Here is a 17,211-nt window from a genome sequence, read left to right as displayed (position 1 = left end):
GTTTTCAAACGGGATCGAAAAAAATGATGCTATTTTTAACACAAAGGGCACAATATTTATCGAATTTTTTTTTTTTGTATCGATTAATGGTCATGCATTATTCGGCTCGCTAAAAAAAAAAATTGTTAATTTATTTATCAAAAATTTTTAAATGGCTTTTTTCGTATAAATATTAAAAAAAAAATTTTTTTGTTTTGCTTAACTTAAATTAATTATTTTACTTAACATATTCACCGAATTTCACACTTCAAAACTCAAAAGCGGGATAATTAAACACAATCGAAGTTCTGATATTCAGACGTCAAAATAAGGTATGCAAACAATTTTTTTTTTTTTTTTTAATCTATAATTCTGTCCGTTACAACAACACAATATGTTTTGTTCAGTTTCAGATGATTATTTTAAGCATATTTGTTCCCACTTCAAAACAAGGGGGGGTTTTGTAAGCAAAAAAATATATATATATAAATATCGTTTATGAAAAATAAGTACACTGTTATAAAGTTCATTCTTCTAACAATCGCTGAAAATTTCGTATTGATCGGATAATTACCTGATTTTTGGTAGATTTTTAAAAAGACGGTCTGTCAAAAAGTACTGACCTGCCCCCCCAGTTTTGGCGGTGCCTAATATATATATATATATATATATATATATATATAATTCAATTTTCACCCCAAACTAGGCACAGTGCCACTTTGAAATAAGGGGTTACTATCGGGGACACAAGTTACAGGGATATTATGAAGGGAAATGGGCAGCAAGATGGCTGTTCACATTACACTTGAACTTCTGCATGTCAGTACAGTTAGGAAAGCAGAATCCTGTAGGGAAGTTCCAAAGTCTAGCAATTCTGGGGAAGAAATTATTGGAGTGGAAGGTTTTCTTACACTTAGGAATCTGTGTAGGGGTGGGATTTAGCTGCTTGTCAGATTTGTTGGGGGTATTTACGTCGAAGGGGTACAAGTGCTTGCAGTTTGTCAGAGCATTCACCATTAAAGTACTTGTAGAATCGATAGAGGGATGCAACATTTCGTTGATGGGACAGAGGTTGAAACCTAGATGATAGTTCAGGACCTATCAGGTTGAAGACTTGAGCCCTCTCCAGGAGTGAGAGACAAGTAGCAGATGCAACAGCCCAAATGTGACAACAGTACTTCATACATGCTTCTGGTATATATTCCCCCAGGACTTGCTGCTGCATTCAATATTTAACTTTTTTATAGATGGTGCGGTGAAAATATTTACACTCCATTGTGTCGCGTTGTATAGTAGCCGCCCCAATGTTAATTACATGACGTCATTTTCACAGCTCTTTGACTGCCTGAAATTTTGGGCCTTTGTATATTCCGTCTTTACAAAATTTTAGTTTGTTGTGTTTTGAAAACGGCAGAATCACTCAGTTTTGGGCTAATTTGTTTTGTACAAACAAGGTGTTTTTTTTAATTTAATATCTTAGGACTTTACTAATTACCTTTGAAATAGACCCAGAAAACCTATTTTTTTTAAAGGATTTTTACAATGAATTTATTTAACTTCAAAATTTAGCTGAATGGGTAGCTCGCCATGAAACATTTTCATAACTTTTTCACGTGTACAAATATTTTTTTCCTTTTGGAAATTAAGTTTAGTCCTTAATCTTTCAAATACAATCAAAAAGTAGTCTGAAACCTACAAAAAAAATTATGATAAATCGACTTTCAAAACTAGCCCCCCCCCCCGCCCCATTTTTGTCCGGACCTATATAATGTACATGCCAGTTATGGAATGAAGTTCTCAAAAAAAAAAAAAAAAAAAAAAAAAAAAAAAAAAACATGAATAAATGAAAATCGCTTCATTTGACAACGGTTTTTTTTTTTTTTTTTTTTTTTGCTTTCCTATACAGAAGGACAGATGTTAGATCATGACCGAGCCATCTTGGCATTTTCCAGCTACAAACAGGGCGGGGGGGGGGTTGCAAGGGGAGGTAACTCCAAATTCTTGAAGTTTAAAATTTTTAAATTTTGGCAGATTTGAATAATTTTAGCTATTTTTTCTTTTAAAAACCGCTTGAATACTTAAAATTAGAATTTCATGTGCAGTTTGGCAAACTTCAAGAATCAGATGGAGTTATCTCCCATAGCAACCCCTTTCTCGTAGCTCACTAAAATTTGATTTTTCTCTAGATAAAATAAAATCAAATAAAGCGATTTTTTTTAATGAAAACTTGATTCCATAAGAACGTACAGAGATTTTTCTTTAATCACTGATGTAGATATTAAATATGGAAAAGTAAACGTTAAAGATCACAGCCAGAGCTGAATGTGAGAAGAGATTTTGTATAGGTTACAAATGGTTTTATGTTTTTGTTATATATTAATGAGAAACCATTTAGAGTTCAAATCCATTTAGTATTATTACATAGAAAAATGCGAGCATGAAAAGTAATATGGTTAAGATTAAGCTTAGAAAAATAAAAGTATTAGTTAAAACTGGAAAAGATAAAGACTAGTAAAAAAAAAAAAAAAAAAAAAAAAATATATACATTTCTAACTTAAAATATTGCAGCATTAATTTTAAAAAATTCAATTTAACATTATGTATAAATTCTTAATGCTATAATATTTTAAGTTATAAATTTATATTTTTACTAGAATATCTTGTCTTTATCTTTTCCAGTTTTAACAATTAATCCTTTTACTTTAAGGATAATCTTAACATTACTTTTCATGCTTGCATTTTCTATGTAATCCATGATTTTTCCAGACTGATTAGAGATATTTGCGTTCAATATCCTACGCATTATCGACAATCCATAAAAAATTACCAACTTCTTAAATTGACTAAATAAGACATAAGTGAAACAGAAAGGAACAAAAAAAATAAAACAAGCGACATTGTAAATGAAATATTATCAGTCCTAGCACGGCAAAGCGCATCACTTGTTAAGTCTATATAACCCAAATAAGATGGCATGCAAGCGACATGCTTCCCACTATGGTTTATGAAGGTGTCGACAACGTAAAAGTTGCTATGGTAACCAACAGCCAATAAGAAACCGTCTCATGTTCCTTACTAATTCTGAGGACTTTTGAACACCACTAATTTTATTATAACTTTTGTTTTAATGAACGAAAATCGAAAATTTTTATTTCAAAATATAGCCCAGAAGGTGACCTATGAACTGTAAAAATTGTTTGAAATTTGGTCGCAAAATAAGGGAGTGGTGAAGCTTTAAAGCAGTTCTAAACGAGTAAAACTAACACTTAATCGTATTCAAACACTACCATGTTTGAATGATTATGCATATAACTTGAGAAAAACATGCTCAAATATGTCAACATTATGTGAATCAGTGAAATCAAAGCAAGATGGCGATCGAATTTGACCAGATGTTGTGTAATTTTGCTTATTTACATAATGTTGGCACATTAAGTTACATGCGTGATAAATGGATTTTAAATAGAGACGATTCCTCAATATTTCACAAAAACAAAACCATTTTGGTGCATTTTGCAGTATAGACAAAACAAAAAAGTGGTTAGAAACAATTATAACAAATGTTGCCAAGGGAAAGAAGTTACCTTCTGCCTATATGGATAAACTTTAGTGTTTTAACTTATTTTAAAGCGATTATTTAGTTTAAAACAAGTATTATCAAATTTTTTTATTTTTTTCAGAACAAGACAAAATAGTTTAATGAGAGTCATCTTGTGAATCTCAATCGCTCAAAATTTGAAAATTAAACATTAAATGTTAGACTTGTATACATTAAAAACATTCTGGCACTTCTACAGGACTGACATTAGCAACAGAGACGAGTTATCGACCCCTGTTCTTTCGAAAGAGAAATGACATCTAGCGATCATTATGTGAACCTCAAATATAAACATGTTTACAATAACGCAAAATTATAACGAAATAAAATATGAAAATAGAAACAAAAAATGTATCAAAATTATAATGTATTAATTTAATTTCTTTTCAATGAGTGATGTACCAAAATAGAAATTTAAAAACCTGAAACATTTAGAGAGGTTTAAATAATTTTTGGGTACGTATTATTGTACACAGATTCGAAAAATCAAAAACATAACAAATGTTATCAAAGGCAAGATAAGTTACTTTTCTGCCTGTCTGGATATGTTTTTGGTGTTTTTATTTAATGTAACATGTTTATTCAGCTCGAAAAAGTGTTTACCGATGTATTGGAAAACTTAAAATGGCGTCCGACTGACACGGTAAGTTTGGGAAAAAAAGTTAAAAATAAAATATGCAAAACTTAAAAACCCACTGAATATATGTCAGGCTATGTCACGGTAAACATATACTGAGCGAGTTTCTAACAGTATTTTGCATAGTTTTTGATTTTTAACTTCTTTTCCCAAACTTACTGTGCCGAAGAGAGATTCGGGCGCCATTTTAAATTTCCCAATACATCGGTAAACACCGTTTTTCGAGCTGAATAAACATGTTACATTAAATAAAAACACTAGAAAATTATCCAGTTAGGTAGAAAAGTAACTTATCTTGACTTTGGCAACACTTATTTGTTATATTTGTTTTTTGACAACTTTTTCGAATCTGTGTACAGTAATACAAACCCTAAATTTTTTTGTACAGAAAGATTGTATAAAAATGTAGCAACATATAATTTTAGTTTGCATGCACTTTTAGAAAAGATAGTTATCGACCCCTGTTCTTTGGCTGACAAGCGACATCTGTCGGCGGTTCTTGAAACTAAAATACACACATTCGCCTCATATCACTGACATGCAGAAGTGCCAATAGCCAATGAGTATTTCCTTATCACAACAAAATGAAATTAAACAAAATTAACGTTATTAATTGATTAATACATTTGTAAAACCATCGGGTAATTGACTGCAGACGTTTCTTTAACTTGCTTTGAGGGGGTGGGGGATAATTATGCAATTTTTTAGTAAAGAAAATCAAGGACTAATTTACTCAAGTTATTGAAGTAGTTTTAGAAACTGATTAAAATACTTTTGGAAAAATAAGTTGGACTTTAAATTTCTTATGAATTTTTATTTTTGGTACTTCTACAGTTTAATCAAGACATTAAAGTGAAAATATCGAAAAAAAAAAAAAAAAAAGAAAAAAAAAACGGTAATCTGGAAGAAAGAGAGAGCCCGTTTCTTCCGTTTGACTATAGGTGGCGTTACTGTCTGTCCACCCAGTTACGGAAGCACAAAATGTATATAATGGCACCCTTGAAATAAAAAATGTTTGTTATATTTTAATTTTAAACATGATTTGTTTTTTTTGCAAACATATTTAAGTTTTATTTTTTCCAAATATTTACGTGTTGGTGCTTGTTTATTTTCAAACATTTACGTTTTTTTTTTTTTTGGTTTTTGCAAGCATAAACTAAGTCTTTTTGCTATATTTTTCTTTTAAACATATTTATATGGGTACAACCGTTTTTCCGCGAGTATTTTTACAAATCAACGTTTTTTTTTGTTTTTTTTTTTTTTAACTTTATGGATCCCCCCCCCTCTTTCTTAATTTTTCTGCACTTATTTTACCTTTTCCGCGAGTATTTATATATATATATATATATATATATATATATATAATATATAAATTTGAAAAAGGATATTGTAAAACCTGAATCTTACTTGAAACTACTACTTAAAAAAATGGCGCGGTACAATACGTGCATAAAGCAAACTTTTCAAGAAGAAAAATATTTCAAAAATATTTAGTTTATGCTTGCAAAAAAAAAAAAATAAATAAAATAAATATAAAAAAATAAAATAAATTTAAAAAAAATAAAAATAAAATAAAACGTAAATGTTTTAAAATAAATAAGCAACATGTAAATGTTTGCAAAAAAAAAAAAAAAAAAAAAAAAAAAAAAGTTTAAAATTAACATAACAAAAACATTTTATTTCAAGGGTGGCATTATATACATTTTGTGCTTCCGTAACTGGGTGGACAGACAGTAACGCCAACTATAGTCAAATGGAGGAAACAGGCTCTCTTTCTTCAAGATTACCGTTTTTTTTCACGATTACCCGAAAACCTATAAAAGTCGTCATTTAAAAGAAAATTGTGGAGGTGGACCTAATCTAAAAAAAAAAAAAATTTATTTTATATTTCATTCTTTAAATCGCCGTGACATTAGTAATTTTTGCTTTAACACGTGGATATACATTTCTTTCGATACTTATCTCTTTCAAACACAATCAAAATTCAAACGGAAAAGAAAAAAAAAATAAAAGATAAGAACCAGAACCACATGTTTTTTTTTCTCGATCATTTTTGGCCATACCTAGTTACCATAAAATAACTTTGGTGAGTTTCTACCAGTATTTTAATTTTCGATTTTTAAGCAATTATCGAGACATTAGCGTTTGTTAAGATGTTTAAATATGTCGTTTTGAGCAAAAACAGTATTTATGTCGAAAATAGTAATATATCCAAAAATTACGAAAATTGTTTTTCAGCAATAAAAGAAAAAGTCCATCGTGCCATTAAAATGGAAGATAAATATATCCACATATTTGCAATCCTCAAGGTGTTTACAGCTAGAGAAAATGCAATTTCCCGTAAAAAAAAAAAAAAAAAAAAAAAAAAAAAAAAACCTAAATCGAACCAATTTTCGAGTTTTTAATATATATTACTATGACATGACAAGTACGTCGTAATAAGAAAGTACCTTTAACCCTAACGCAAGTTTAATTTCGGCAAAAATCGGTTCGTTCCGGTTCAAATTCTGTAGAAGCACCAAATTTTTTTAATGTGGTCACCAGAGAGAGATGACAAATGACCATTTTTGCTGGCCTTGTGTCTAATTTGTCAAAATGTACGGAAAGTGTAGGGTCTATTCTGATAATGCACTTTTGTTTTCGTCCACGGTAAGTTGAGAAATCCTTATAGACTGGGGCAATTTTCATTAGTATCGAGTGTCACCCCCCCCCCAAAAAAAAAAATTGCGTCTATCCTCGTGGAGAGGTGATATATTGTCGCTTATTTACAGAATATCTTCAGAGAAAACAATGTTGGCATAAAAAGAAAATATAACTGCTAAAGTTAAAATATAAGTCGTCTTGGAGCAATTAAATTCTGTCGAAAATCATTTCACAATAAATAATTTGATTGTAAATTAATTTATCTTTAAATTAGAAATTGATTCTTTTTCTTCAGAAAAAAAAAAACATCCGGTCAAAATACAAAACCCGAGAATAAAAAGTTCGAAATGTTAACACGACTTAAAACTTTATTATTACGATACATACAATATATGTATATTGTAATAAACACACGTGAAAAATAGAACATGATGAAAATAAAACAAAATTAAATTTCCTTAAACAAAACTTCAAACGCAGAAATCTAAAATATTTTTTTTTAAAGTTCAAAAGAAATAAGGTTAAAATGTTAACTACTACATGAAAAATAAGGTGTGTTTTACGGTTTTCTTTTTTTTAAAGTTGTTTAAACGTGACAGCGGATATTAAAAAAAAACATTTGTAAAAAAGAAACATGAAATTTAAACAAAATAAGTACGAAATATATTTTACTTACATGAAAATAATTGTATTTGAGTTGGAGTTTTAATAGCAAGATTTATAGAGATAAGAAGTGTGAAAAGCATTTGAATTTCCCTCTTCTTCCCGTGATGCAATGAAAACCGGAAGTTGTCGTTTTCAACTCGGTTTTTTCTTTTCTTTTCTTTTTTTTTTCTTTCCTTTCTTTTCAGTTTCTTTTTCTTCTTTCTTCGTTTTCAGTTTGCTTTTCTTTTTTATTTCTTTTTTCTTTCCTGTTTCTGTTCTTTTTCTTTTAATTTTTCTTTTTTCTTTCTTTTCATTTTGTCTTTCTCTTTCTTTTTTCTCATTTTTTCTTTTCTTTTCTTCTTTCTTTTCAGAAGCAATTTACTTTTTTCTTTTACGTCTTTTCTTTCCTTTATCTTTTTTTCTTTCTTTCTTCATTATTTTAGCTTATCAATCAGCAGTAGCTTATTCTAAAAATAAATTCTATTTGTCCCATTTTATTCATAAATCAATTCTAGGGATTTTTAGGTGAGACATATTTAACGGCTTTATTCATTGGAACAATCTAACCCTGTCTGTTCAGTGTTCATGAATAGAGGGTTTTGAAGACAGACGACTCTCGGAATATATCCCAATGGGTGTGGTTCGTGCTTGGTCTATGTTTTAGGAGGGAGCTGTCTCCCAAGTATTATCTCCTACTACAGGTGGGTGGTATTGTCGGTCACATGGAAGGAGAAGGCCCCCAACAGAGATTTCTCATAAGTTTTGCATACATCCAGAGAGCCCCTTCTTAAACTGATCTCGTCTCTAACCTTGCTAGTGTGTTGGGACGGGGGAGGGGGGATAAAAAACACTTGTGTCGTTGCTTACCTGTGACAAACCACTTAGTGGTAAATGTTAAAGGTCGCGGTTAAAAGCGAATAAAAAAAAAGGTGGTATAGATTATAAATATGTTTTATGTATTTTTGGTAAAGGTGCAGCAATCATCTTCCACCCTTAAAAAATCCCTTTAAATTTACCACTATTATAGGTTTTCCAGAAAAATAATAAACAGACTATATACCAGCTCTATCCGCTATTAAGTACTCTTTAATAATCATGGCAAAGGATCATTAAATCTAAGGGAGATAACCAGCATAAACACAGCAAAAATAAGTATATTTTGTAAGATATAATTTGGGATGCTGAAAATTCAATAGAACAGTAGTAAAATAATGTTAAATGGGGAAAAAAAAAAAAGAAATGATTACACGATTACTGTAGCCGAGTTCCGGAAATTGCTGAAACAGTTTACGAAAAGGAAATAAGTTAGCGAAGTTAATCAACGAACTTAGAAATATAACAACGTTAAGTAACAAAATAAACTTATTAATTAATGTACACAAAACAAAAGGAGACAATCTGTTACAATGAAACTGTTAATTAATCAACAACAATTAAATAAACTTAATTAATCAAGAAGTTGTCCAATTTGCCAAAGAAAAATGCTTCCCTTATTAAGAGAAAAAAAAGCGAACACTTTATCTTGTGCAGAATCTTTGAACGTTGTCATTTTTCCTCCTTTTTTAATACATTTGTACATAATATAAAAAAAATTAAATAAACTTTAATCATAGACAGAAATGACTGATTACCTAAAACAAAGGAAAACAAATTTCTTATTTTGTAATTTTTTTATTTTCGTTTAAAAAAATTACATCAACAAAAATAGAAAACGTTTTTGGATGAGATTTTAAAGTATTTAAAACCATACTTCAAAATCTCCTTCAAAAACATTTTTTATTTTTGTTATTTTGTGTACGTTAATTATTATGCACCACAAATTATACCTTGCAAAATGAAACTACAGAATAGTAAAAAAAAAAAAAAAAAAAAAATTAATTAAATTAACTTAAATTAAACTTTAATCATAGCCAGAAATTGACGATTTAAATACTGTAAGAAATGTCTTTCCTACACACTCAATTTCCTCCCTGCAGAAGCAAATGAATTCCACAAAAAAAGCCATACCGTTTAAACTCACTTTATTAAAAAATAACAGCAACGAAAGTTCTTTGGTTCTGGTATAGTCCTTTTGCAAAACGGTGGCCCTTAAGTTCGAATTCCTATTGTTGGAATGTTAGTTCGTTGTTCCTTTGGAAGGATCCATGAATGTTCATGATAAATTCGGTGGGAATGATGGCGCCTATAATTAGGCATAATGTGAGCCCCATGGGAAATGAGATAAGATCCAATATTTGGTAAATAAACATGCAGAACAGTTCTTGAATGTCATCCTAAATTAGGATAAATACAGAAATATAAGTTGTCTCTGCTTGTAGAGTTGTAGCCTTCATTCACCAACTGTTTGGGGTCCATGAAGGAATTGTCTTGGCTCCCTCAAGAGAGAGGGCTGCTGAGTTGAGTCTATCCCATTCCGAATTTGTCTTAGACTGAAAAATAATAGCATGATACAAAAAGCACGCCAAGTCAAATCACCTGACACATTCAAATTTAAACCAATCACAGACCAGCTACTGTTATGATACAAAACTAACATCAACTACATGCAAACAAACTTAGTACAAAACTAATAATAGCTTTACTCTCTATGTAATTATCCTGAATAAAACACACGTGTTCCGTTCCCTCCTAACCTGTCTTCGTCTATGTTCTTCACTCTATGTATCACATCATGGTGCCAGGCAGTAAAACAACCATGAACAAAGATAAACCCCATACACACTAAAAAGCCTGGACAAAACTCTGTACAGAAAAGAAAACAAAATTAAACCAACACGAAAAAAAAAAACGACAACGAACGTCAGTCAGCCATAACTGTCCCTTGCAACCAAACGCCTTTTTTTTTGTGAGTACAAAAATTTACACTACTGATATTCAACAATATTTCAAATATCTACTGTCTACTGGATAGTTTTCTGTCGATGACAGAAATTTTAAAACTTTTTATATATCAGACCAAGCGTAATTTTTTACCCCGTCTAATAGACGGTACTACCACAAGAAAGCCACGTGCTTAGAAAAGTTAAACTACCTCGATAAAAAAAATTTTTTTTAAATTTAACAAAATGGCAATCCATCTACCTGAAATGCAATGGATTGACCCTGACCTTAGTGAAGCATTATCACTACTTAAACAAAAAATGACATTATATTTAAAGGATGAGGACATAATGGACACAGTGAAGCAAGCCAGAAAAATCTATCGTGGCATAGGTGATGAGGGTCTGAAACGGCTCAACGTCAGTGGTTTGACAGACGAAGAAAAACGGTCACCACAAAAGCTATGTGAAGCACAAATAAACACTAACATGCACTTCCAAATACACAGACTGCATTTAATGCAGTATAGACAAAAACCTGACGAAAGTTTAGACAACTTTATCACCAGAGCCAGAATGCTTTCACTAAAGTGCGACTTCTCCGAAGAAGAGCTGTATGAGAGAATCATCGAGCCAATAATTGCCTCCACACCTTATGAAGCCTTCAGGAATGAACTATACAGCAAACTCAAAGGATACAGGATCGCTGACGCCCTCACCGAAGGCAGAAAATTTGAAGCCCTCACAGCCGGAAACAACCAACTTCAACAAATCTGTGAGTCGCAAAAAGAGAATATCCATAGCATACACAGGGGCAGGAAATGCAAGAACTGTGACACATGCCACAAACCATGACAGTGCCCCGCATATCATGATGAATGCTCCGCATGTGGGAACAAGGGTCACTGGGCCAGATGCTGTAGGTCCACGAAACAGAACAGAGAGGGTAGACCTCCTAGTAGAGGCCACAAAAGGCAACCCCACTGCGACCGACATCATAGTAAAAAAAGAAGACCGGAACAGTGAAGAAGAAACCAAAATGTGGACAACATAGACAACTATCACAAACACTTTTATGCGATCACGATCAGTGACAAATGCATGGACAAATATACGGAACACACAAAGCTGCTCTAAACATACTACGACCATCACCGCACATAAGACTCACATCTTATAGCGGTGACACAATCACCTGCGCAGGAACCATCAACATTCCATGCCGACACAGGAACTCTAAATGGATAAACGCTGTATTCTATGTGGTAGATGTTCCAGGACCAGCCGTTGTAGGCCTGCCTACAAGCAAACAGCTCAACCTCATCACGATAAATGTTGACGCTATAAAGAAAGCAGCGCCAGAACTTCTGCATACACCTGTCCGCGATGTTGTGCAACTTAAGGAAGCTTATCTAGAACAGAACGGAAACTTCAGCAGAACGGCTAAACTCAGAGCCATTCATTGACCCTCCTCGTAAATGCAGCATCCATCTCAAGGACAAAACCAAACAAGAAATTGAGAGTGATAGAAGAGGAAGTGCTAAGAAAAGACTGGTGCTCCAGCCTGGCTTTTAGCACAAAAAAGGATGGATCTCTCAGGATATGCATCGACCCTTAGAAACTTAACTCCAGTTTGAAAAGGTGTCCGTACAAAATACCCACGGTTGAAGAACAAAACCCCAAATTTGCGAAAGCAAAAGTATTCAGTAAGCTAGATGCCAAAGCAGGATATTGGTCGATTCACCTGGATGAACAATCCCAGCTACTGATAATCTGTAGAACACCATTTGGAAGGGTCTGTTGGAAATGACCATTTGGCCTAAGTGTCTCGCAAGACATATTCCAAGCAAAGATGGACCAGATCCTTGAATGTTTGGAAAGTGTAGCTAGCATAGCTGACGATGTGGCAGTTTATGGAGAGGACAACGAGGAACATGACAGAAATTTGCGAAACCTAATGGAAAGAGCAGCTAAAACTGGTCTTGTGTTTAACAGTAAGAAATGTGCTATCAGAAAAAGCAGCTTCACATTTTTCGGAAGCATATACACACCCAACGGCATCAAGGCAGACCCTACCAAAGTACATGACATTCAACAGATGCCACAGCCACAAAGCAAGGACGAATTACAGCGCTTCTTAGGAATGTTGAACTATCTTTCCCAATATATACCAAACTTCGCTAAGAAAGCACACCCCCTGCGCAGTCTCCTGAGATCACAAACACCCTGGATATGGGATCCAGACCACCAAAAATGCTATGATGACCTAAAACAAATGATCACCGCCGACGCCTTTTTATCCTACTACGACCAAACAAAACCAGTAACACTGGAAGTGGATGCATCGCAGAAGGGTCTGGGGTAGCACTGACACAGGCAGACAAGCCAATCACATTCGGTTCTAAAATGCTGACCGAATATCAATCCAAATACAGCAACATTGAGCACGAAATGCTCGCAATTGTGCACGGTATCCAGCGTTATCATATGTACATTTATGCAAGTACGTTCACCGTAGTGACCGGTGACCGACCACAAACCATTAGTCACTATATGTTCAAAGCCGCTATACTCAGCACTACCGCGTCTACAACGTATGCTTTTAAAGATACAAGGCTACAATTTCATGGTAGTCTACCGCCCAGGCAAAAACATGATCCTTGCAGACACACTTAGCCAACTGCCCAACCCAGAAAACAACAGTGTCATCGAACTAGACGAAAGAATTGATGGCATATACACAGAAGTCGATGATGGACACCTCACCATTGCAACCATCAATTTCTCAGTGGGGAAGAGAGCCTTACTTTGTAGTGAGACAACAAGGGATAGAACTCTAAACTTCCTGAAAGAGATCGTATTTCACGGATGGCCAGAAACTATCCGGTATGTCCCAACTGACATCAGAACATACTGGTCATTCCGTGAAGAACTAGCCCTCGAGGGAGGAATACTCTTCAAAGGAAGGCAGGTTCTGATCCCAGAATCTATGAGGAGTGACATCATGCGCTAACTCCACAAGGCCCATCAAGGCATAGAAAAACCCGTCGACAGGCAAGAGAGAGCATATACTGGCCTAACATCAACAAGGACGTCGAAAAAATGTGCCAGTCGTGCTCACTCTGCCAGGAACACCAGGATGCCAACAGACGGGAACCACTCAAGCCACACAACATTCCATCACAACCGTGGCAATACATTGTATCGGACCTGTTCGAAATAAATGGACGGCAATATCTCCTCACCGTGGGCAGGTACTCAAAATACCCAGTGGTTGACGAAATGCCCACACTCATTAGCAGCAAAGCAGTAGCTGACAAAATCAAGAACTACACATCCCTATTCAGGCGACCTGACCAAATCATGATGGACAATGGCCCACAATTCACTGGGCAAGCCTTCCAGAACTTCATTACATCGTGGGGGTATTAACATATCACCAGCTCGCCACGCTTCGCTAGAAGTAACGGATTTATTGAGAGTCATGTGCGACATGTCAAATCAGTAATGAAAAAATGCCTTAAAGGCAAGGGTGACATACAACTAGCACTACTGCAGATCAGAGCAACCCCAATAGATAGCAACCTACCAGCACTCGCTGAACTACTATTCAGACGAGCTATACCCACGACACTCCTCAGCCGAGCAGAGCCAAGAAAGGAAGAGTACCGGCAGCAACTAGAAGAAAGGTCAGACGAAATTAAGAGAAACCACGACGGTAAGATGCAAACCAGAGACCTACCACCACTATACCCAGGTCAACATGTGACCATAGAAAACCAAGACGACAATTGTTCGGAAGGATGAGGACAATCCAAGGAGCTACATTGTACAGACTCCAAACGGACCAGACACCGCCGCAACAGAGCCCACCTACATGCTGTACCAATACAGACGACAATGAAGAGAGTCCGCTTTGACGACCCAGCACCAACGACAATGCAGAACACGGGACAAACCCATGTACACAATGAACAAAAACAAATTAACACACACTGCAACAATACAAAAGGCACACAGGAAGACCCAGTCCAAGAAAGTCCAACCCGTACTCGATCTGGACGAGTCATAAAAACCCCAACAAGGTTCAAGGACTAAAAAAGAACACAAAAACAAAAAACAACACACTAACACATAACTAAACAGGGGTGATGTTATGATACAAAACTAACACCAACTACATGCAAATGAATTTAGTACGAAACTAATAATAGCTTTACTCTCTATGTAATTATCCTGAATAAAACACACATGTTGTGTTCCCTCCTAACCCGTCTTCGTCTATGTTCTTCACCCTACGTATCACGGCCTAAACAAGATGGCGGTTGTATATGGAATTCCTCACAATACTTCAAAATCTCCTTCAAAAAAGTTTTAATCGTTCTGACGCTGACTGATTACCTTAAATAAAGAAAAACAAATTTCTTTTTTTTTTTTTTCGTGTAATCATTTTTTTTTTATTCAACATTCTTTCATTGTTCTGATTATTTTAGTGTCTTGCAAAATATGCTTATTTTTGTTATGTCTATGCTGGTTATCTCCCTTAGATTTAATGATCCGTTGACATAAGCGCCTATATATTTATATATAAACAAACAACATCTATATATAAATACTTGGTATTTATATTAGATTGAAGTTTACCATTGCTTATTTCAGGCAAACGCTGCCTGTTTTTTTTGTTTTTTTTTATCATATATATATATACTTCAATCTATATAAACAACATCTATATATAACTACCAAGTATTTATATATAGATGTTGTTTGTTTGTTTTTTTTTGTAGCGATACTTATTGAATGAATTCAATTATTTATATGGAAGCGCATTTTTACCTAAATGCGAGTTGGGAATAATTTTCCCTTTGATCAGCCTGGTACTCCCAAATGGGGAGCAGCATATGTATTATTTTTAATTATCCACTGACACATATTTCGTATTCATATATAGATATATTAATCCCAACCAATTAAAAAAGCTCGATACTCACACAATAGAGCTTATTATAATTTTATAATTAAGCCAACGATAGGAGATGACATGTTAATTTTCTGTCCATCTTATTTCTCGAATCCACTCAACTGGGGATCAACTTGTCTTTGGACTACTGCAGTCTCTGCAAAAAATAATTTCCATAATTTCAGCTGTGCTGAAAATTTTCCAACCGGACTAATTATATTCAATTGGATTTAAATTTAGATTTGATTCTTTCTAAAGAATTATTTTCGCCTTTTGGATTATCTTTGAAAGAATCTTCATGCAAGCTGCAATGTTATACCCGGTTTGTTTTTATTATTTTTTACATTTCCTACATTTTTTTCACTCGTTTTTTAAAGGACACGTACATATTTACAATTTATGACTATGATAAATTGCGGTTTCATTTAATGCCATAACCAGTAAATTCTAGCATTGCTGCAAATATAATTTGCTGATCTCTTTCTGTCTTCTGATGAGAAGAATAGTAAGAATAGCATTCTTTGAAACTTCACGGAATAAGGACTTTATAAATTATTTTTTGGAGTATTAAGTCGAACAATAAATTTTGATTGTAAATTTCAACTTACAGTTTTAATTTTTTTTTCTTATATATATATATATATATATATATATATATATATATATATATATATATATATGTATAATATAAAGCTGAATGTGTGTGTGTGTGTGTGTGTGTGTGTGTGTGTGGTCACGAATAGGCTCCTATATGGTTGACTATTTTAAAAAACTGATTACATATAATAGAAGATGTATCGAGACACAGGAATGGGTATGTTTGATCTGGCAAAACAGTGGTTCATTAAAATTGTGGGGTCTGCGTTCGCACCTGGTCCACAAAGTATGGAAATAAAAAATTTAAAAATTAAAAAAAAAACGTTTACAAGTATTTTTGATATAGATGTACATAATAATACTTTGATAAGTATGTTTTAACTTAAATAGGGATGGTATAATAAAATTGTGGGGTCTGCGTTCGCACAAGGCCTACATAGAATGGAAATAGGCACAAACTTTAATAAAGACTTTTCATATCTATCTGCATAAGTATACTTTCATAATTATGTTTCAGTTTGAAAAAATATAGTATAATAAAATTGTGGGATGTTCGTTCGCACCTGACCTCCATAGAATGGAAATATGTCAAAAAGTTTAACAAGGTTTTTTAATATAGATCCACAGAATATTGTGATAAGTGTTTCAGTGTGAACAGGTATGGTATGATAAATTATGGGGTTTATCTATTTTATTTTTACTTTCATCATATTTTACTTTGGTTTTGATACCCCCAAATTCGAAGCTATCTCTTTACAACCCTTCCTTTTCATAACCTATCTTACTTTCATAAATCAAAGTCCATTTTCTGTAGGCTGTTTTTGAAGCCAGTCAATGACGGGTACTTTTGCTAGTATATATATATATATATATATATATATATATATATATATATATATATATATAACTACTTCATTTAATCACATAAATTAATATACGAAAGTATAAATTTATGCGTAAACTTTAAGTATTTACTTCAACAGTGCTCAATACGATGGTAGAGCTAGGTAGTAATAAAATATATATATATATATATATTTATATATATATATGAAAATGCATAAAGAATGAATACAAAAAGTTTATAACTTTTCTTTATTCGTTTTCTATTGGTGACAGGAATACAAAATGCTATTATGAAAAAAAAATTTTTTAACTTTTTTTTACAAGAACATAATTTCGTCCATACCTTCGGTTTTCCTCGGTGTAATATATATATATATATATATATATATATATATATATATATATATATATATATATATATATATATACACGATGTTGACTCTTCTATGAACTTTTTTTTTCTTGCAACATTATATTGTCGTGCATT

General features: G+C 33.1%; 1 protein-coding gene across 1 annotated transcript in view; it reads right to left on the bottom strand.

Moving 5' to 3' along the window:
* LOC145247509 (uncharacterized) overlaps nucleotides 1–7,671 on the bottom strand; it is a 56,075-nt gene extending 48,404 nt beyond the window's left edge. Inside the window, exon 1 of the mRNA XM_080109323.1 lies at nucleotides 7,534–7,671. The gene's annotated coding sequence lies outside the window, so the exon portion shown is untranslated. The remainder of the gene's footprint in view (nucleotides 1–7,533) is intronic.
* Between the last annotated feature and the right edge of the window lie 9,540 nt (nucleotides 7,672–17,211).

Source organism: Euprymna scolopes, chromosome 25 (assembly GCF_053919585.1).
Source record: "Euprymna scolopes isolate OS-2025 chromosome 25, ASM5391958v1, whole genome shotgun sequence".
NCBI lineage: Eukaryota > Metazoa > Mollusca > Cephalopoda > Sepiida > Sepiolidae > Euprymna > Euprymna scolopes.
This window is presented reverse-complemented; position numbering and strand designations above follow the sequence as displayed.